Source organism: Manis pentadactyla, chromosome X (assembly GCF_030020395.1).
Source record: "Manis pentadactyla isolate mManPen7 chromosome X, mManPen7.hap1, whole genome shotgun sequence".
NCBI classification, from domain to species: Eukaryota; Metazoa; Chordata; class Mammalia; order Pholidota; family Manidae; genus Manis; species Manis pentadactyla.
The window spans coordinates 102833700-102857321 of record NC_080038.1 but is presented as its reverse complement, the minus strand read 5'-3'; the positions used below and the strand labels follow the sequence as shown (position 1 = coordinate 102857321).

The 23622-nt window shown below is 36.3% G+C and overlaps 2 protein-coding genes across 4 annotated transcripts in view; one reads left to right on the top strand and one right to left on the bottom strand.

Annotated features, from left to right (window-relative positions):
* Positions 1-2244, bottom strand: part of DNAAF6 (dynein axonemal assembly factor 6) — a 53509-nt gene extending 51265 nt beyond the window's left edge. Inside the window, exon 1 of one of the 2 annotated variants that reach the window (XM_057495501.1) lies at positions 2141-2244. The gene's annotated coding sequence lies outside the window, so the exon portion shown is untranslated. Of the gene's footprint in view, positions 1-1784; positions 1854-2140 lie in introns of those variants that run through there. The other variant, XM_036924933.2, reaches the window with a different exon arrangement.
* NUP62CL (nucleoporin 62 C-terminal like) overlaps positions 1993-23622 on the top strand; it is a 77720-nt gene continuing 56090 nt past the window's right edge. For both annotated transcript variants that reach the window (XM_036925008.2, XM_036925006.2), the window contains exon 1: positions 1993-2191. The gene's annotated coding sequence lies outside the window, so the exon portion shown is untranslated. The remainder of the gene's footprint in view (positions 2192-23622) is intronic.

Below are 23622 nucleotides of genomic sequence, written 5' to 3'. Positions count from 1 at the left end.
TGATAAAGAGGTACAACCTTCCAATTATAAAATAACAGGGATGAAAAGTACAGCATAAGGAATATAGTCAATAATATTGTAGTACCTTTGAATGGTGACAGATTATAACTGCACTTATTTTGGTGAGCATGTCATAATATACATAATTGCTAAATAACTATATTGTACACCTGAAACCCCTATAATACTGTATATCAACTCTACTTTCATAAAAAAATCAAAGTTAATAAAGAATCACCAAATAGTGTCCTTTGGGAGCTTGCTTAATAGGTAAACACATATCCTTATGTAAAGTGCTAACTATAGTTGTATGATTTCAAAGTATTCAAAATCCATGTACTCTCAAATAAATATGGCATTTTCAGTTTGGCTGAAATAAAAAATAATAGAGGAACTATTAAATCATAATGCCTTATTTAGCAATTCCTGTATTAAAGTTCCTCTGAAAACCCGAAAGTAAATATCATCTCTGCCTATGTCTGAATTAAATTATATACTAGCTAATTGTTTTGTTTTTACATTCTTGACAACTATATACATCAATGATTTGTGCCTATTAAAAAAATAATTCATTTTGATTTTGTCTTTACAATACCAAGAATGATTTCCTTTTTTAGGTCTCTAGCTTTCACTGTCATCAAATGTACCAAATTATAAGTACTATGGGGACAGAGTTTTTGTTACACATTTGAAATATTATTAATAAAAGATGATTTTTGAAAGTACCTGGAAATTTTCATAAAACTAAAGGTCAAGAAATGAGCCTCTTTTGATTTAATAGTTTCTCTATTATTTTTTATTTCAGCCAAACTGGTATGATATACTTGTCAATAATTTCTGTTTCTGTCTTATACTCTACCTCTATCTAAAAAGGAGTTTAGACAGCAAATTTTCCTTCAGTACTTTGAAATTTTCTCTCCAACAGGCCTGTCTTCTCTATTTCTTCAGGAAATAGTCTCTGTTCTGAATCCTTGTCTCTTAGGAGAAATGACCCCTACCTGTGTGGTCAAACTGTTTTCCTCCCTGACTCAGATTAAGTTGTTGGCACAGTTCCTTACCTGACAGGTAAGGTCTAACGACAGGCTCCCCACAGCCAGCCCTTGGTGAGTAGCAGGTTTGGAAGGTAAAAGTAGTCTTTGTACACTACGTTTTAGGCCACTAAGTATGGTCTGGTTGCTGCTCAGTCCTCAAGGAATTTGACCAATGTCCGTTGGAACCCTCAGGCCACAGCATTCACGTTCTCGCACACAGGACATTGCCCACAAGGCAAGAGGCACAAGCCAATTTTTTCAGTCTGAACAGCGTTATACCCCCTAAAAAATATATCTCAACCAAGGCATGCTGATCCAGGATAAATCATACTTGTATATATAAAACAGGTGAAATGGCTGCTCTAGCTTGGTGCATCCAGATCTACCTATAAGGAAACCGTTTTCCACTCTCAAATCAGTGCTACAAATGTTAAGAGTGTGTGAGAGTGGAGAGAAAGGCTTTGGGAAGCCTTCACATGTTCATTTGGTTCTGACAATTGATCAGCATCTATCTCCTTTATGGCAAAACTTACCCGTCTCTCACATCCTGATAGACTGAGTTTTGTGAAAGCTGCATCCTGCTTTTAGTGTCTAGAGCAGCCAGCCGTACTTAGGGAACAAGTCTGTTCTATTTTCAACTTTTGGCTTTTTTTGGGTATCTCGGAGTCGTATTTCGAGGTATCCCTAGTTTTTCTAGTACCAGGGCATCTGAGGACCCCTTCATTTCCCATCCTAAGGTTCGGGTTTCCTCACCTGTGTAAATTTTCAGGTGGCTGACTGGACTCCCGAAAATAGACCTGCGGTTAGCTGCGCGTCTCTCTGTTGCCTGAGTAACAATTTTGTTCCCGCCCCCACCCCCTCCGGCTTCCCGCTTGAGTCTCCTGGCCAATCATAGAAGTCTCCTTTGAAAGAACGCCAGAATCAACCAATCAGAGAGCGTGCCAGTCGGGGTCAAAGACTACTCTTCTCAGTTAACTAGGTCGACCCCTGCTAAGCCTCGGACGGGGTCCGTCACTTCAGCGAACATCTTCGCTGTAGAAGTCGACTCTTTCCGGCGCAAGCCGGCCCTGCACTTCCTCTGTGGTCGCTACGCCGTCTCGGAAGCTCACCTGTTTACTTTTGCGGTTCTGTCAGCGAGCGGCCGCGGCGGCTCCGCTGAGGTAAGTTTGTGGGGCTTCCCGTTGGTCTCGATCGTCAGGAAGCTCGTTCATCTTTACTCTTTTCCCTCACGTGAATTCCAGGTCGGACGACTTCTTTCGCGGATCCGGAGCAGGGGGAGCGGTAGTGAGGGCTCGGTCGCCCCGGGATTTGGCAGGTTTGGGTGCTGCTCTCCACGCAGTACCCACGCCTCCTCCCCACCCGGCGACCTGGCTCAGCTTGTGCGTGTGTGCGTCCGGCTTAGGGGGAGTATTTGAGATAACCCCCTTTTTTCCCCCTGCGTGTAGGGTGGGATTTCAGCAACTGTGTGTGTTGTGAGGGGGGTGGGGTACAGGTGGGATCGCGGTCTTTTTCGCTGTGCTGTAGGCAGGGCTTCTGGGCCCCCAAACCCAGTGACATCCCCCCTTTCGGCCGGCCGCTCAGCTCCTGGGAAGCATCGGCTCGAGCTGCGCGTCGCTCTCATTCTTGGGACCCTCGCGGCACCTGCCGCCCTGTTTTTCCCGCGTTGGAATGGGCATACGCAGACCCACTGCCCGCTTGTCACAGCTTGGCAATTTGAATTCCATCACTTCATCTGAAGGTACGGTTGTGGCCCTCGTTTCCCGTGAATTCCGTGATTTGGTTTTAAACAAAGGGGGAAAATAAGGGATGACTTAATAAATATTTGGAGTTTTCGAAACTGATTAGCTGTGTTCGATAGCGGTGCCCCGCGTTCATTTTTAAGTGTTGTAAGCAAAGAGAAATAGGATGGCTGTAACGGATGGTTACTTTTGGTTACCCGAGAACTGGAATTCGATTGCGAGTTAAATAAATTGCTTTCCTTCTTTATGCTATTATGTTTTTCTTGCTTTTGCCCTACCTGCTGAAGGGGATAGTGAAGCTTGAGTGATTTGTGTGTTTTGCTCGTCATTACTACAGTAAGCAAAAAATGGAGATAGAATGTTTCAGTTACTGGCTGAAGTAAAGCTATTGGCTTTTTGGCCAAATTACCTATACCATAATACACCTTATTACTGTAGATGTCAGAGTTTTAAGTGTCTTAAATTTTGTTATTTCTTTAGATATTTGGGGAGCTTAAGTTATATATGCTATTCTGTCTCTTTGCTATCTTTTTTTGTTTCTGTTCTGCCTCATTGTGCATTAAGTCAGTACTGGCTAGCTAGTGCTTTGCGAACTTTTGTTCGTGATTCACAGTAAGAAATAAATTTTATGTTTATTGTGACCGAGTACATACATACACAATATATAACTGACAGCCATTTCGCAAAATCAGTACTTACTGCATGCAATTTACTCTGATACTTCCATTATACTTCTTAAAATGGAGACCACTAATAAATTGTCATTTGCAGCTTGAAAAACACTGGTCTTAGACCTTTGGTTTTCAAACTTGTGTGTGTTTAGTAATCATTTAGGATGTTTGTTTCAATAGTAGACTCACTCCAGGGAACTGGTTCTGTGGGCCCTGGAAGGTGGTTCATATAGCTATATGAATTTCTTGATAAAGTACCAGATGCACAGGTATTCAATAAATAATAGTTTTCTTCTTGGAGTACAAGTGCTGTTCATCTTTAGGAATATAATCACTTCTTCAAAGTTTGGCCTGCCCATAGCAAGGTGGAATACAATGCTAAGCTCTGTTTTCCCCAGGGTTGAGTAAGTAGGACAGTAGGGGATGGGTCCTGGATCTGAAATGAATTTTCAAGCACTTGACTTCTATGGAGAGATTTATAAATACAGAAATTTAGGGGGTTGAAGAACATACAAATTAGAGGGGTTCAGTTATTTGCTCAGGGTCATGTTTCAGTGAGTGGCTTTCAGGGATAGAAATCACTTGATTAAATCTAACATTCTTGTCCTTTATGTCATGATAGCAGGTTAGGTCTACAGGCACAAGTTGAAACAGAAGGAGAGCTTCCCTGACTTGCCCATCCAGAAGCAGAGGCAACAGAATTTCTGGCTTTTGACTGCTAGTTTGGTTCTAATGTAAATGAAACTTGAGAGATCTAAAAAGATTTAAAAAATACAGCTAAAAGCTTCTTTGAGTCATAGCTATGAAAAAGAGATGTAGTTTAGCTATTCTTTTATAATATATAAACTGTTTTAAAATACTAGTTAAATAATTTATTAAGCCAGTGTTAAAAGAAATTGAAGGTGAAAAATTTCCTTCAATTCTACTACCGAAATAAAATTGCTATTTCTGTTCCCCTCCTATTTTATCCATATGTACCTATATTTCTTCATAATCTTAATCCTTGTTTATTTTTGTTTGTTTATTTTTTGTTTATTTAATAATATTCTGGAAATTTTTTCTATGTTGTTGAGTCTTCATATTTTTATTTTTCATAGCAGCCTAATGTTCCATAGATTGACAATGGCCATAATTTACACAGCCTAACTAAACCAACAACACAAGATATATTTCTAGTTATTTCATGTTATCAATAACACTGTAAAGTCTTGGTTTTTTAAGATCATTTATATAACTTTATCTTCCATGACACTCAAGAGGAATCCTAATAGGAAGGCCAGAGACCTGGACTTGAGCTGTTTATGTTTTTGCCCTTCTTGAATGTATAGATTTGCCCATTTAGGTTTCTGTGTGCTTAAGCAGTAGTGATCAACCATGATTTCTGTTATGCATATGAGTTAGGTTGAATGTATTTTTTAACCACTAAATATATTTTCAAAATGATTTACTTTTAAAAATATATGAGTCATAGCAGATTCAAGTACCATAATAACACTCACGCTGATTTGTTTTCTTTATGAATATCTTTTCCAAAGCTTATATGACTGTATGCATTTGTAATTTAAAAATTTTTTATAAAGGAGCCAATTAGCTTGACTGGGAGAAAAAAAGCTATAATTGGTCTATATTAACACATCTCTCTTTTCAAAGCACACATGTTGTCTTATTTTCTGTCATTCTAAAATATTTTGTCCTTCTTTTCAAAATTATAAAATATTTCAAACATAAAAGTACAGAGACTATTATATACCACCATCCATGTACCTACCAAAGATTTAACAATTGTTTTTTGTTGTATTTTCTTTAGACATTATTTTTTAAAGAACTAAAACATTACAGGTACCTCTTTGTACCCCTTCCCAGTCTTATTTCCTTCCCATCCCAGAGATGATTGTTCCTGAAGTTATATATTTTTCCAATCTGTTTTCAAGTGAACTCAAATGTGGATGGCCACTTTACTGTTCGGCAGCTTTTTTGGGTTAACAATGTTTTTGAGATTTATCCATATTGATAAATGTAGACAAAGTTGGTTATTTTTTTGGTATCATTAATCTACAGTTACATGAGGAACATTATGTTTATAGACTCCCCCCATCATCAAGTCCCCACCACATACCCCATTACAGTCACTGTCTATCAGCATAGTAAGATGCTATAGAATCACTACTTGTCTTCTCTGTGTTGTACAACCCTCCCCATGCCCCCCCACATGTGTCTGCTAATAGTAATGCCCCCCCCCTTTTTTCCCCCTTGTCCTACCCTTCCCACCCATCCTCCCCAGTCCCTTTCCCTTTGGTAACTGTTAGTCCATTCTTGGGTTCTGTGAGTCTACTGCTGTTTTGTTCCTTCAGTTTTTTCTTTGTTCTTATACTCCACAGATAAGTGAAATCATTTGGTACTTGTCTTTTTCCACCTGGCTTATTTCACTGAGCATAATACCCTCTAGCTCCATCCATGTTGTTGCAAATGGTAGGATTTGTTTTCTTCCTACGGCTGAATAATATTCCATTGTGTATATGTACCACATCTTCTTTATCCATTCATCTACTGATGGACACTTATGTTGCTTCCATTTCTTGGCTATTGTAAATAGTGCTGCAATAAACATAGGGGTGCATATGTCTTTTTCAATCTGAGAACTTGCTTTCTTAGTGTAAATTCCTAGGAGTGGAATTCCTGGGTCAAATGGTATTTCTATTTTCAGATTTTTGAGGAACCTCCATACTGCTTTCCACAATGGTTGAACTAATTTCCATTCCCACCAGCAGTGTAGGAGGGTTCCCCTTTCTCCACAACCTTGCCAACATTTGTTGTTGTTTGCTTTTGGATGGTGGCCATCCTTACTGGTGAGGTAATATTTCATTGTGGTTTTAATTTGCTTTTCTCTGATGATTAGTGATGTGGAGCATCTTTTCATGTGTCTGTTGGCCATCTGAATTTCTTCTTTGGAGAAGTGTCTGTTCAGATCCTGTGCCCATTTTTTAATTGGCTTATTTGCTTTTTGTTTGTCGAGGTGCGTGAGCTCTTTATATATTTTGGATGTTAACCCTTTATCGGATCTGTCATTTACAAATATATTCTCCCATACTGTAGGATGCCTTTTTGTTCTATTGATGGTGTCCTTTGCTGTACAGAAGCTTTTCAGCTTGATATAGTCCCACTTGTTCATTTTTGCTTTTGTTTGCCTTGCCTGTGGAGATATGTTCATGAAGAAGTTGCTCATGTTTATGTCCAAGAGATTTTTGCCTATGTTTTTTTCTAAGAGTTTTATGGTTTCATGACTTACATTCAAGTCTTTGATCCATTTCGAATTTACTTTTGTGTATGGGGTTAGACTGTGATCCAGTTTCATTCTCTTACATGTAGCTGTCCAGTTTTGCCAACACCAGCTGTTGAAGAGGATGTCATTTCCCCATTGTATGTCCATGGCTCCTTTATCGTATATTAATTGACCATATATGTTTGTGTTAATATCTGGACTCTCTCTGTTTCACTGGTCTGTGGCTCTGTTCTTGTGCCAGTACCAAATTGTCTTGATTACTGTGGCTTTGTAGTAGAGCTTGAAGTTGGAAAGTGAGATCCCGCCTGCTTTATTCTTCCTTCACAGGATTGCTTTGGCTATTCGGGGTCTTTTGTTGTTCCATATGAATTTTAAAACTATTTGTTCCGGTTCGGTGAAGAATGCTTTTGGTATTTTGATAGGGATTGCATTGAATCTGTAGATTGCTTTAGGCAGGATGGCCATTCAAAGTTGGTTATTTTTTATTACCATAGAGTTTCCATCATTTAACTATGCCATTAAAAAAAAAATAATCTCCATTCCCCTATTGTTGTTGCACATTTAGGTTGCTTCAAGTATATACATATTCATGTAAATCACACAAATACTGTTTTTTGTCCATTGTTTTTTGACAAATACTGTGTGATTGCACTAATATGAAGTACCTAGAATAGTCAATTCATAGAAATAAATGGATAGTCATGATGGTTGAACAACACTGTGAATGTTTTTAATGCCACTTAATTGTACACTTACAAATGATTGAAATGGTAAATTTTATATCATGTGTATTTTACGACAATAAAAATTACAAACATAAGAATTATGCTTATTTTTCAAAGGCTTATATGCTTGATTGCCTTCTTTTTGTGAAGTCCTTAGGAAAGTGAGATTTATTTTTAAAAAATAAGCTTTAATGTCATACTAGCCAGATCTATTTTTATTTGTAAAATGATCGTTTCTGAGATTTTTAAATGACTACTGTTACTTGCATGCTTTTTATGAATTCTGTGCTTCAGATGTCTGCAGTTTTTTTTCCATTTGCCCTACTCCTACATATTGGGGAGGATTCTTTTAAAAGTGGGTAAACATTTGAGGCTTTCTTTAGCATTTGAATGCCATTCCTCCTGTTTCTTTGACTAGTTCTCTGAAGTATTTTACTTTCTTCTCTTTCTCCTCCCCCTGTCTCAATAACCCTGTTCTCCCCGCACCCCAACTATGTGCTGCTCTCTTGGGTTCCTCTGCCCTCTTTCCAAATATCCATGCTTTTTCTTTGGGTCTCTCTGCCCTCCTTGTCCACCCTCTCTTGAGGCCCCCTAGTACACACACACACACACACACACACACACACCCTTCCTTCCTCCCTGTCTCTCTCTCTTGGATCCTTCTCCCCAACCCTCCCCTGGTTTTTCCTTTCCCAATTTTCTAACTGCTAAAGGCATTCATTGAAAATGAACCTGTTTCCTGGCAATTTACAGTCTTCTGCAGTGTCACACTGTTAATATTTGGGAAGTTGGCCTTAATTTTGAGATCTTTAAAAAAGTTTTTCTAGCCCTTAAAGATGCTGACTTTATTGTGTTTCACAAGTTATAACATGAAGGGGACAAAAACACTTAATGTGAAAGATAATCAGTAAGTTATACTGCTTAAGGTTTTTAATATGTACTCAAAACTAATGTGCCACTTTATTTTACTTGTATATTTTATTTTGGTATAAAATAAAATGATCATCATTAGAAGTTTGATCCTTTTCTATTTCCTTAAAAGTGGCTGTGCTGATTTTCACCTCACCCTATCCATTTATCTCTAGGGACTCAAACATTTAGAATAAAACGTTAGTACTCAGTTCTATTTGTAGAGTTGGCACCCATAACTATCAGTGCAAGCAGGACCTTACTATACTCTGAGGCTAGCTTTTTCTGCATTCTTTGGTACCATTTCTAGAAATCTTTTTATTGAAACAAGGGGTTTCTTCAGTGAATTTATGCTTTTCCTTTACTTCTTTGCATCCTTTGTTTGATAATTAATGATGTGTTAAAGAACTATATGTATTACCAGAAGTTGCTATTTATAGGAATAATTTTATAACAGGACTATTCACATTGCTAGAATTTTCAGGCTAGCTCATTTAGCCATTATGTTCTTGAGAGGGTGAAGTGAATTATTGGAACTTAATAGTTGTCAAGTAACTAGGCAGAAATGTTGCCTTCAAGGAAGAATGGTCTATTTGCTTACAAGAAGGAAGGAAAACTTTTAATAAATTATATGGCTGAGCTTCTATGCTAGTCTCACCTCTTGGTCATTTTGCAAAGTAATGTAGAGGAGTAATAGCATAAAGTGAGTCCCCCTAAAACTGTTTATACTTTGTGACACAGAAGCCTCTAAACATTTATGTTGAAATGGCTTATAATAGGTACGCAGGCTTAAACTTACTTTGTTTCTGCCTTTTGAGATACATATTTATCTTTCTAACAGTGTGTTGTTGAAGCTAATATTAAAAAGGAAGTATTGTGTCCAGTTCTTTTACTTACTAGTTGCTGGACCTTGGGAAAGTGATTTAGTATCTCGGAGCCTCTAATGCTTATTTCAAAGTTGAAATAGAGATTTCCTCAAACTGTGAAATAGAGATCAAAATACCTTTATGATTTGTTGTAGGTAATTAGAAGATAAGGAAATTTGGATTCAGTAAGTGCTGTCTTTTATCTTTTCCCCTTATATAAGAGATTCAAGAACTTAAGTATTAAAGTGGTGTGTTCTGAAATAATCTACCATCATTTATTGATCCTTGGTCAGATTTCCTACTACCCAGAACACTCCTAGGAACAATAAATGATTGGTAGTGCACAAAGAAGATAATTTGCATGCTGACAAATGAGATAGTTGTGTAATAATTTTTTTTGAATTGTAATTTGAAATTCAATTTATGTTCACTCTCTGGGCATCTAAGAGAGTACTCCATACATAGCCCCAGTCTGCTTATCCTTCGCTGACAGTAAGGAGAACTCTAGCATTGTGTTTTGGAATGCTTTCATATAGCACTTTATATTAAGTTAAATTAGACAAGATGATATATGTGGAGAGCCCTTTGTAAACTTATTTGGTTACTCACTTAGTGGGACTGCCAAAATTTTAGAGGTGAGGAAACTGAGGCTTCAGTGCATTTAAGTGACTAGTACAGTCTGATAGCAGCAGATTGCTTGACCTGTTCTCTTCCTATCTAGTTGTTTAGTTTGATCAGTAAGCCCCATTTAGATTGGACTACCAGTCAGGGAACATCTGCCCATTTCCAGGAACATTTTCAGTGAGTTGTGATGAATTCTTTGGGCCTAGTGGGTTATCTGCAAAAGCCCTCTATCATCTAGTATTTTTTGAACATGTGTGCTTGTATTAAGGCATCCAAGATAGAACTGTAAGCTGCGCTCAGTATAAAAAGCTGTGGTTTTGTCAATTTTAAGCTCCTATAGTCAGGCAGTGAGGTTAAGGAAAGATCACTTTGAAAAGAGAAATAGAGTTGGCTGGAGGAACTCAATGACCGAGATGGATATCCCCACTCATAGCCATATATAGGGAGTACAGACTTGTTTTCCATTTTGTAATAAAGCAGTGATGAGCGTAAGGAAGTTAAAGTGTACTAAGGTCCTTTTTGTTGAAAAGGATAGGGAATACTGATTAATTTCAGTCTGTGTGAGAAAAACATGAAATTAAATAAGTTAAGAGAAAGAATTCAAGAGAAACTCATACAAATTAATATCATTAGATTGTGTAATTCAAGCATGGAAAAAATAAAGGAAATAAAATCCCATCAATCCAAATATGCAGAAAAAGATAAAAGATTCACATAACGTGGCAAATAAAAACACAAAATAAGATGGAAGAAATAAGTCCAATTGTGTCAGTAGTCACAATAAATATAAGTAAATTAAACTCATTAGGAGAGTCTTGGATTGGATTTTAAAATCTTCAGCTTTGCTGTTTACCAAAACCATACTTATAAAGGGATGGAGAGAGATACATTAGGCAAATATCAGCCAAAAGAAAAATTGTGAGGCAACATTGTCAGGCAAAATATGATTTAAGGCAAATTAGTAAAAAAAAAAAAGTAATGAACAGACATTTCATGCTGATGAAAGGAAGGAAATCTACCAAGAGACTGTCAACAATGAACCTGTTCCCATAACATAGTCTTGAAATATATAAAGCAAAAAGGAACAGGATTATAAGGAGAACTTGACAATCCCTAATAATAATGGGTGATGTTTAAAACACCTTTGTCAGAAAATGGTTAAGCAGAATAGATTTAAAAAATGAAAAAGTAAGGGTATGAAAGATATAAGATTGAAATGAGATGGAAGGGAGATAATCTTGAATTCTAAATTTTTAGTGACAAAATTGCCTTTTTCTAAAATGATTTATTTCTCAAATTTGTAAGGTAGAAAAAAATTAAAGGTACATGCTACATTTAGCAGAGAGATTCTTAAATTCTGTAAATTATTAAGTTTAAATCCAAAAGACTAGAAAGGACTTATGCAAGGACACAGGAAAAAATTCCACCTTTTGATTGCAGGGGCACAGGAAAAGATTCCATCTTTTCATGGCTACCAGGAGACTTGCCTTTGGCCTGCAATTTAACATTGATGAGAATACCTAAATCTGAAAGTGTCTGATTCCTTTACAGTAGTAAAACCATGGTTAGACAACAATGAGTTTTTCTGTGAACACTTAGAATATTATCATACTATATATCATAAATATATAATACATAACCATATATCATATATAATAGTATTATTATAATATATTTTATAATAACAATGCTCATAACTTCAGGAGAGTGGTACCCTTGAGAATGTAAGTCTAAATACAGCAAGTACTCTTTTTTTTTTTTTTGCATCTCTCATATTTATTTATCAAATGGTTGTTAACAACAATAAAATTCTGTATAGGGGAGTCAATGCTCAATGCACAATCATTAATCCACCCCAAGCCTAATTCTCGTCAGTCTCCAATCTTCTGAAGCATAACGAACAAGTTCTTACATGGTGAACAAATTCTTACATAATGAATAAGTTCTTACATGGTGAACAGTACAAGGGCAGTCATCACAGAAACTTTTGGTTTTGATCACACATTATGAACTATAAACAATCAGGTCAAATATGAATATTCGTTTGATTTTTATACTTGATTTATATGTGGATCCCACATTTCTCCCTTTATTATTATTATTATTATTATTTTTTTAAATAAAATGCTGAAGCGGTAGGTAAATGCAAGATAAAGCTAGAAAATATAGTTTAGTGTTGTAAGAGAGCAAATGTAGATGATCAGGTGTGTGCCTGTAGACTATGTGTTAATCCAAGCTAGACAAGGGCAATAAAACATCCACGGATGCAGAAGATTTCTCTCAAAACAGGGGGGTGAGGTTCTAAGCCTCACCTCTGTTGATCCCCAATTTCTCACCTGATGGCCCCCCTGTGACTGTGCCTGTCTTAGGTTGTTCCTCCCTTGAGGAATCTTACCTGTCTCTGGCTAACCAGTCATCTTCCGGGGCCATACAGGGAAATGTAAAGTTGGTAAGTGAGAGATAAGCCATATTGTTCGAAAAGGTTAGCTTTTTACTTCTTTGCAGATTTATGCCCAGTGGCTTCTATGCCCAGCATTTGTCTTGAGGTATCTTTACCACTTGGAGGAATTATGATACTCGGTAAATTCGATATGAGGCACGAATTCTATTTAAGGGTTGTAATTAGGAAGGAAGAAGAAAAGCTATAGAAGTAGCAGACGGAAGAAAACATGGGAAGATTGATAATTTCTTTGACATATCTTCTTGTAGAGTAACTTAAGCATGTATAAATTGCGCACACACATTAACATAATAGGAATACAGTTACATAACCAAAGCAGATCTATAATTACCAGCCATCTCTAGTGAAACTAAGAAAACCAGTTAGGCACCCTAGGCATTTGTGAAAATTTATCTATGATATGATGGATATTGTCCAACTGTACTTGAACAGTCTGAGAGAAATCAGACAAATTAAAACAACCCATTCCTGGGAACTGTTCACATCCCATATGTTCTTTTAACAGTAGATGGTCTGTAGTTGTAAGATTTTGGAGCGCTACAACTTGCACTTCTCTTAATTCTTAGTTGAGTTCCAACAGTATAGATCCAGTCAAATTTGTTGTTTTACTGTATGCACAGGCCAGCTTAGATATCTCCTGCTTCATTCCCATGGCAAGTCCAGGAACCGGTGGGATGAATGCAACTATAGCTGTAGCAGCGCCTGGATCTTTGTTGAGGTTTTTTGATGATCATCTTCTGGTATGAGTCTTCCAGAGAGTGCTGATGTTGGAAGTTCTTCTTCATATCGTATCTTAGTTCTTTTTCTGGGGAGCCAAATTAGGCTTTGATCCTCTTTATAAACACAAACAGACCCTTTGCCCACACTTTGATATGCCCTTTATACCATTGTGTAGAACTCATTGGAGGTCACCACACAGGAACTGCTTTTTTTTTTTAAGAGAAAGGAATATTAGCAGAAAAATGTACCTCCATAGCCGATCATCTGACACCCTTTAAGTGATCAAAATTAAGGATATTTAAAGCATGCATTAATCGTTGATTTACAGATAGTTTTATCCTATCAGGGAGTAATCCCCCTTTTCTTTCTTTCTTTCTTTTTTTTTATTATCATTAATCTACACTTACATGAAGAATATTATGTTTACTAGGCTCTCCCCTATACCAGGTCCCCCCTATAAACCCCTTTACAGTCACTGTCCATCAGCATAGCAAAATGTTGTAGAATCACTACTTGTCTTCTCTGTGTTGTACAGCCCTCCCCTTTCTCCCACCCCCCCCATTATGCATGCTAATCTTAATACCCCCCTTCTTCTTCACCCCCCTTATCCCTCCCTACCCACCCATCCTCCCCAGTCCCTTTCCCTTTGGTACCTGTTAGTTCATTCTTGGGTTCTGTGATTCCGCTGCTGTTATGTTCCTTCAGTTTTTCCTTTGTTCTCCACAGATGAGTGAAATCATTTGGTATTTCTCTTTCTCCTCTTGGCTTGTTTCACTGAGCATAATACCCTCCAGCTCCATCCATGTTGCTGCAAATGGTAGGATTTGCCCTCTTCTTATGGCTGAGTAGTATTCCATTGTGTATATGTACCACATCTTCTTTATCCATTCATCTACCGATGGACATTTAGGTTGCTTCAAATTCTTGGCTATTGTAAATAGCACCAAGTACTCTTAATCTGCTCAAAATGCTTCCCTGATTTATCCAATCAGATAAATATTGTCCTTCAGAGTTACCCTGGGGAAGGTATTCACTTATATCCATGACACTAACACTGCTCAAGATACTGTATTTCATCAATTTTAAGAGGTACAGCTTACCATCTAAAATTGAAATGAGTCTTAACAGTTGTTGGCACCTTACAATCTCTTTTGGCCAGGTGACAGTTGTGACATCATAGTTGTTTCTGTGTGCACATCTAACATCAAAATGCTTAGGATCAAAACTTGCATAATGGGTGACTTTGGTCAAAATCTCTGAGACAAGAGGGGATGACTTAACACCTAGAAACCAATGCTTGTGTGGAAAGAATGGAGGAGATGGTTAATCAAATTTGGTTACTGATTATGCTGAAGTGGGAGACAAAAGGAGGCTAGTGTACGTATTTGTAAAGCTGTCTTGAAAGTATAACAAAAATGTCTGTTAGTTCTCTGAGTTTTCTTAAATACTGCATCAACAGTGCTCCTGGTGGAACAGAAGACATAAAAAAATTTGAGTTGAAAGTTGGATTCTGAATCTTTTTCTTTATGCATGTTTGATTAAAATCTATGTCTACATTGAAAAAAGCTCTTTCAAAAAGTATAAAAACTTAAGTGATAAGGAGGAATTGTGACAGGTTTTTTTTTTCTTACTGGTACATAAAGTAACAGGGCTCTTAGCTTTGATGAAATATTTTTTTAAACTGATTTCTTAGAATTGCCTTTCAAAGCTATTGTGTAAAAACCGATCTTTAGTCACATCCCAATTTTATAAATATTGACTTGGACAGAATTATAAGTACACAGTGATTTTCCCTTAACACTTTAAAGATATTCTATCATCTTCTAACATTTATTGTTGCTAATGAAGAGCCTCCTGTCAGCCTGGTTGTTATTCCATATTAGGTAAATCTTTTTTTTTTTCTCTCCCACTCTTGTAATATTCAGATTTTTTTCTCTGTATTTAATATTCTTGCCATTTTAAGATACTGTATGTAAAGGGTGTGTGTGTGTGTGTGTGTGTGTGTGTGTGTGTGTGTGTGTGTGTGTGTGTGTGGTTGGTTGTGGAAACAGATAGCCTGCTTGTACTTGGTGGCCTTTTTAATCTGAGGACTCATTTTTCTTCAGTTCTAGCAAACTCCTTTATTAAGCCTTTAAATATTATCATTTCCATTCTATTTTTTCTTTCTGATATTCCTTATGGCTATGTATTGAAGTTTCTTTTTTGTTTTCTCCTTATCTTTTCATTTCTTCTTTTCCACCACTTTATCTGCCCTGTGTTCTGGAAGATTTCTTCTGTTCTCTCTTCTAATTCACTGATTTTTTTTCTCTTCAATTGTGTCAAGTTTTCTATTTAAATCTATCTCTTGAGCCTTTTTATTTTGACTACTGATACCCATATTTTGGGATTTCTCCTTTGTTCTTTTTCACATTCACTTGTTTGTGTTATGAATGTTATTTCTTCCTTGAGCTCTTGGAACATGCTAAACATAGTATTTTAATGTGCCATTCATATTGCTCTATTATCTCTAGTTCCTTGAATGAGAATTTTCTCATTTTTCAGGTTTTTAGACCACTTGCTTAGATGTTTTGTAATTCTTGTCTGTGAGTTAATCTTCTGGGGACTCTTTTTGATATGTGTGACCTAGGAAGTGGAGGTGTTTCTGTTGAGTGATGTCATGGACAACCTGCCTGGGCCCTAAAGTCTTCATCAGCTCCTAACCAGTTTTTACATTAGCATCTTAGCTTGAAGTTTCCACTCCACAAAGCAAATTGAATCTGTGCCATCTGTGCATATTTTCTATACCAGCTTGGAGTTCCTGCATGTCTCCATTGTCTTTTCCCTTCTCCTATAGATGTTTCCCAGATTTAAGCTTCACTGGGTTATTGAGGAGCCTGTTGCCTCAAACCATACCCCAAATATAGCTTATTTTCAGCTGTTAAGGCACATATCTCATTCAAGTAACCCCCTTGAGCTAAGAAGCTTCAGCTTCTTCTCATAGATAAGAATTCCGTCTCTGGTGCCTGGAAAATTGTCTTCTTTCTTCAGAAACTCTGCTTAGGATTTTTAAAAAGTCTTTTTATTAAGTGCTTTTTAAGTGATATTTCTAGGACTTTGGAGTATGAGAGAATGATTCCAGTCTGGCTTCCATCTACCATTTTGACTTGGAGGTCTCACTGAGACCTGTAAAGGATTTCTTCTACTCCTGTCTTATCCCCATTTAGGGTTTGGAGTCATAAGCAGGTTTAATTTTGGAATAACTGATACCATACAGGTGGGTTGTGTTCACTTTTGGCTCTGCAGAGACAACCACCAGCACTTCAGCTGCATGTTTTACTTTCTCTACACCTTGTACAAGAGGGTTTAATTTGGGGACTCCATATCAACCAGTTACAAGTGCATATTCTATTAGCCTGTTCTCAGTTCAGTAACACAGCTCCAGCTACACAGACTGCAGATTTCAACTTTGGAACACCAGTTGTATCAACTCCTGTTCCAGTAGGAATTGGATTTTCCTTAGGGTAAGAACAATACTGTTTACTTGTTTTTGTGGCTGCAAAGGTAATCAGCTCTCAAAGACAAATTTTCAATTTAGAGTATGGAAAGGGTAAAGAGGTGATAACGGCATTTCTAAGTCAACTATTTGGAATTATGCCACTCATTCCCAAGGTAGTCTTATAAATTGAGGCCATCTCAGATTTGAGGCACAAGGCACTTTGAATTCTGCTCTGTGGCCTCCCTTCATTTTATGTGAGCCATAGGAGGAGTACTCACTGAGTTCTGGACATTTATCATCTTGAAATTAGGCTGTCTCTCTCTAGAGAGATCTTTATCTGCTGATCATTTTAATGACCTTGAATATACATTCTTCCCTCCTGCACCTCAGAATTTTAAGGGAGCACTCTTTTAATACCTTTCTATGTAGATCCAGACGTACCCATCCATTTCTATCAGGAGCACCTGATACTCCAATGAAAGCTGGAATTCTCTCCTATTCTGTTAGTTATCTAATAACTTTAATTAATTAGTTAAGAAACTAATAATTGTAATATCTGGTTGTCTTTCTGCATTGAGATGAAATAACCTATAGAACAAAATCTCATGAACTGTTCATATATAAAATTTAATTTGACAGGAGCTATGTTATCTAGGTGCCATGTTTAATGTGTCAGAGAACTATTGCATTGATTTTCTCCTTTTTCTGTGTAGAATAAGTACACCAAAATTAAACTTATTAAACATATTATATGTTTAATATGATCCAAGAGCAGAGTACTCTGCTTTCATACAACTACAGTGCTTACAGTGGGCTTTGGGACTGGGTATCAGCACCCTTACGAAGGCTATAACAAGCAATGCTTCATCCCACCAGGCGGCAGCATCTATTCCTTTGCTTCCTGCTCTGCCAGCACATCTGCTTCTTAGCATGCAGCTGCCACAGGGTTCTCATTCATCAGTGGAAGTGCACTTTGGACTGGGGGCACTGGTTTCAGTACTGTCTCGATGGGGAACGCAGCTCCACTAACGGCATTTGCAGGATTACCCCTCACTCCTACTCAGGCATCTAGTGGAACCATTGCTACACAACCAGTTGCTCCTTTCAACCTTGGAGGAGGTTTCCCTGGTAAGATTTGAAGTCTGCTCTCTACAGGAGAAGCACTGTATTCTAGATTGATTTGGGGATTCTTATTTGATTGATACAGATCTGAATATGACTCATTTCCCTTGTTGGAGGTTAGTGTTATTGATGAGTGTCAAAGAAGTTAAATCCAAACTGTTCCTTCTGGCTTTGCAGTTTTTGGTTTAGAACCAAGGAGTGTTTGTTTTGGGAAAAATTACAACCATCTCAGAACTGGTAGTCTAGACAAATTGGCATTTACTAATGAAAGTTTTACTGAAATATTTTGTTCAGTTGCTTAATGCTTGTGTTTAGCAAGTATATATTCTTGATCACAACTTGTTGATATGCCTGTTTGCTTTCTTAAAATAAAACTTCCAAATCAGGAGGTACGACAGGACAGGAAAGGATATCTTTGGAGTAGTATAAAATTTTATGGAATATTAAAATAATAATGCAATAATGTCAGTTATATGGCATGGTAAAATATTTTGGCTAGTGGAAACATCTTACATGCATGGGTTACCAGGATCCAAATAACTAGGACTCAGTAAAATACATTTTCCCTATATTAAACATTAGTGAGAAGACATTTGGTCTTGCTAAAATAAACCAAAATGCAGTTCTGGTTTTATAAGCCATATAAACTTGGTTTTATTGTAAATGCCTCAGATATTTTAGAACTTTGGAAATACACTGAGTGAGATATTGATTGTTTTACTTTATAATATACTTAATTAAATTAGATATTCATAGTAATGATTTCAGAACTTTTGGAAACAACCAAAAAGGAAAGATAGTTTAAAAATTATGGATATGTAGGAATAAATTCCAGTTTGTAGTAGTTATAATACCAGCTTTGATTAGTTGATGAAGCATTCTATAAGATAAAGAGGTAAAGTGGATCATTAAAATAATTATGATGCTAGAATATTTGCTCACTACCTTAGCGGGGAGGGCATCATTTTAATTTTGTACAAACGAATTTTGGTGTTGCAAATACTACATATATGTTACTAAAAAACAACTAGGAAATAAAATGTTTAAGTCTTGGCTCTGCTAATCACTAGTTCTATTACCTTGGGTAAGGGACTTTAACCTCTCAGTGGTAAGCTTGGTTTGCTCATCTGTAAGTGCTCAGCATTTACCTTATAGGGTTTTTTTGAGGATTAAATAAGTTAATGTAGGTAAAATGTTTAGAACCTTGCCTGACGTATAATAGACACACAATTAAAGTTAGCTAATGTTTTTATGAAAGTGTTTTTTAAGCTTTCATAGTTTAATGGTGTAGTATCAGCATCACCTTCATTTACATTTCTTTAATTACTAGTAAGGAGAACTTCTTTTCAAATTATTCATTGATTAATTATGTGTGTATGTGTGTGTGAGTGAGAGAGGGACAGAGAGAGGAAGTGAATGCATTTCCAGTTTATGTATTTTGCTATTTTCTGCTATAATTGCAGTATCTTAGCATTTCAATATTTTTTGTATAAGAAATGTTTTTCCCAATTTGTCTGCATTTTATTTTTTCTGAGTTTTATAGATACAGGATTCTAATTTTTTTAAATTAAGCTTTTTATTTTAACATAATTGTAGATTCTTATACAGTTGTAAGAAATACTACAGAGATCCCACATATCCTTTGCCCGTTTTCTCCTAGTGGTACCATCTTGCATAACCATAGTATAGTATCACAAGCAGGTTGTTGATACTGATAGTTGAGATTTAGAATAGTTCTATCAGCCAAGGATCCCTCATTTTGCCCATTGATAGCAATACCCACTTATCTGCTCCTGCTCCTTATTTAACCCTGGCAACCATTAATCTGTTCTCCATTACTATAATTCTGTTATTCAAAAATGTCATATAAATGGAAGCATACAGTATGTGATATTTTAGGAACCGCTTTTTTTCACTTGGCATAATTCTCTGCAGATTCATTCATATTGTCGCATGTATCAATTGTTGGCTTTATTACTGCATACTATTCCGTGGTGTGGAGGTACCACAGTTGGTGTCATTGCCCATGGATAGATATTTGTATTCTTTCCACTTTTTGGCTATTACGAATAAAGCTGCTGTGAACATTTATGTATAGGTTTTTTTTGTGAACATATGTCTGCATTTCTTTGGGATAAATGTCTGAGAGTGCAATTGGCTGGGTCATAGAGGAGTGCATATTCAGTCTTATAACAAGCCAAGTGTTTTTCAGAATGGCTGTATCATTTTACATAGCCACTAGAAATGTGTGTGTGATCTACTCCCTCTGCTCTTCCCTATCATTTGGTATTATCACTGTTTTTTCACTTTAGCCATTCTTGTAAATAGAAATAGTGATATCATACTGTAGCTTTTATTTATATCTCCCTAAGGGCTAATGATATTGAACATCTTCTCCTGTGCTTATTTGTCATCTGTATATCTAGTCTGTTCATGATTTTTTAGTCAGAAGAAAAGGTATTCAAAAAATAGCAATGTATTATATGGGTCCTTTTTACATAGGGTTTGGGAAATGTCGGTGGGTAATATGGTTTTATAAAAGGCAGAAGTGCTGTTCAACTAGGATTTTTTTCCTATTGATAGATTTACACCTGAGCATTTGTATTTGTTTCTCTTTTTAAAAGTGATTATAAATGGTACTATATTTTTTATTTCAGTGTTCATTTATTTATTGCCAGTATGCAGAAATAAAGTTGATTTTGTTGACTTACCTCATATGCTGTGACCTTGCTGAACTCACTCTAGGAGATTTTTTGTAGATTTCTTAGGATTTTCTACATAGACAATGAAGCCGTCTGAGAACAGGGACGATTTTGTTTCTTCCTTTCCAATCTAGATGTCTTGTTCCCCCCTTGCCTTAGTGTAGTAGCTAGAAGTTCCGTACTATATGGAATAAGAGTAATGAGAGCAGGTACCCTTGTTTTTTCCCAGTCTAAGGGAGAAAAATCTAGTTTCTCACCATTAAGTATGGTGTTAGCTGTAGTTTTTTGTAGATGCTGTTCATCAAGTTCCAGATGTTCACCTCTATTCCTGTTTTTCTGAGAGTTTTAACCATGACAGGGTGTAGAAATTTGTAGATGCTTTTTTCTTCATTAGTTGATGTGCTCATGCAGATCACATCAGTTGATTTCCAAATATTGTAACAACCTTGCATTCCTAAAATAAATCCCACTTGGTCATGGTGTATAATCCTTTTATGTATTGCTGAATTCTATTTGTTTATATTTGTTTAATATGTAGTGTTTGATTCTTGCAGTCATAGTCATGAGGGATATTGATCTATGGTTTTCTTTTTTATATTGTCTTTGTCTGGTTTTGGTCAGGGTATAATATTGGCTTCATAAAATAAGTTTGGAAGTGTTTCTCTTATTTTGTGAAAGAAATTCTTTTTTCAATATTTGGTAGAATTTTCCAGTGAAACAATCTGGACTTGGAGATTTGTTTTTTAGGAGTTTTTAAATTAAGAATTCAAATTCCTAAATAGTTATATGGCTACTCACATTATCTATTTCATATTAATATGCGTTGTGGTAGTGTGTTGAGGAGTTGGTCCATTTTTTCAAAATTATCAAATGTGTGGGTGTAGTATTCTTTTGATGTCTGTGTTGTGTGTTGTGATACCCTGTTTGATTCCTGATACTGCTAGTTTGTGTCTTGTCTCTTTCTTTTTCAGTCTTACTAAAGGTTTGTTAATTTTTATTGATCTTTTCCAGAAATCAGTTGTTTGTATCACTTGATTTTTTCCTTTTTTGTTTTCCATTTCATTCATTTCTGGCCCTATTTTCTTCTGCTTGCTTTAGGTTTATTTTGCTCTTTAATTGGCTCCTCAGGTGGGAGCTTAGACTATCAATTAGTGACTTTGTTTGGTTCTTCAAATTGATATATAATTGATATACACCATTATATTTTATGTGCATGGTTCAATATTTGTATATAGTGAGATGATCACCACAATAAGTCTAGTTGCCATCCATCACCATACACAGTTACACGTATTTCTTTCTTATGATGAGGACTTTTTTTAAGATTTACTGTCTTAGCAACTTTCAAAGACACAATACAGGATTAACTATAGACACCATGCTGTACATCTTCTTTTCTAATGTGTACATTTCTGCTGTACATTCCCTGCCAGCACTGCTTTAGCTGTCCCACAAATTTTGTTACGGTATATTTCCGTTTTCATTCAATTCAATATGAATTTTTTTATTACATTGAAACTTCTTTAACCTGTGGGTTATTTAGACATGTGTTTAGTTTCCAAATGTTTGGAGGTTTTCCTGTTATCTTTCGGTTACTGATTTCTGGTTTCATCCCATTGCACACATCATTTTTCTTCATTATTTTACTAATATTCTTTCTTCCTTTTTATCCCTTTCACCTACCTCACTTATCCTCCCACCTCTCTCCCCTATGGCAACCACCAGTTTGTTCTCATATTTATTGATCTGTTTCCATTTTATCTGTTCTTTTGTTTTGTTATTAGAATTCCACATGTAAGTGAAATCATGTGGCATTTGTCTTTCTCTGTCTGACTTATTTCACTTAGCATAATACCCTCTATGTCCATCTGTGCTGTCACAATAGCAAGATTTCATTCTTTTTTTATGGCCAAACAGTATTCCATTGTGTAAATATAGCACATCTTTTTTTATCCATTCATCTAACAGTGGGAAATTTAGGTTGTTACCATATTTTGCCTATTGTAAATAATGCTGCGATAAACATAGGACTACATGTATCTTTTCAAATTAGTGATTTTCTTTTCTTCGAGTAAATTCCCAGAAGTAGAATTGCTGGGTCCTATGGTATTTCTACTTTCAGTTTTATGTGGTTTTGAGAAACCCCCATATGGCTTTCTGTAGTGGCTGTACACTGTATGACGGTTTCCTTTTCCCCACATCCTTGCTAACACTTGTTTATTTCTTGTCTTGTTGATATTGGCCATTCTGACTGGTGTGAGATGAGAATCTCATTGTGGTTTTGATTTGCATTTCCCTAATGATTAGTGATGTTGAGCATCTTTTCATGTGTCTATAAACCTTCTTTATGTCTTTAGGAAAATGTCTCTCAGGTCCTCTGCTCATTTTTTCATTAGGTTGTTTGGGTATTGCTGGTGTTGAGTTGTATGAGTTTTTTATATATTTTGGATATTAATCCCTTGCCAGATATATCATTTACAAATACATTCCCCCATTCATTAGGTACCTTTTTGTTTTGTTGATGGTTTCCTTCACTGTGGAAGAAGCTTTTTAGTTTGATGTAGTCCCAGTTGTTTACTTTTGCTTGTTTCTATGTTGATTCTTTTAAATTAGCTGAAGTTTGTTTTATGGCCCAGGATAAAGGTCTACCATGGTATATGTTCCAGGTACATTTGAACAGAATGTGTATTCTGCTTTGCTGGGTGACATGTTCTATAAATGTCAATTAGATTCGAACGGCTAATGCTTCTGTTGAGTTTTATATCTTTGCTCATTATCTGTCTAGTTCTTCTTTCAGCTAGAGGTAATAGAGAGATGGTAATAGAGGGATGTTGGAGTCCCTAACTGTAATAGTGGATTTGTCTCTTTCTCCTTTCACTTTTATCAGTTTTTGTTTCACAAATTTTGAAGCTCTATTGTTTCGTGCATACACATGTTGGCCAAGACTTTTTGGGACATTGGCCCTTCATATAATGTCACTATACTAGGTAATGTCCCCCTCTGTCTCCAGTAATTTTCTTTGCTCTGCAGTCTACTTTATCTGGTAATATATCCATTCCTGTTTTCTTTTGATTAATGTTGCATGGTATATTTTTTCCATTTTCTTACTCTCAACCTGCCTCTATCATTATTTTTGAACTGAGTGTCTTAGAGACAAAAATAAAGTTGGGTCATGGTTTTTTTAATACCTTCTGGCAATCTCTGTTTTAATTGGGGGTATTTAGCCCATTTACATTTACCATAATTATTACTATGTTAGGCCTTAAATTTGTAGTTTTTGTTTTGTTTTGTTATATT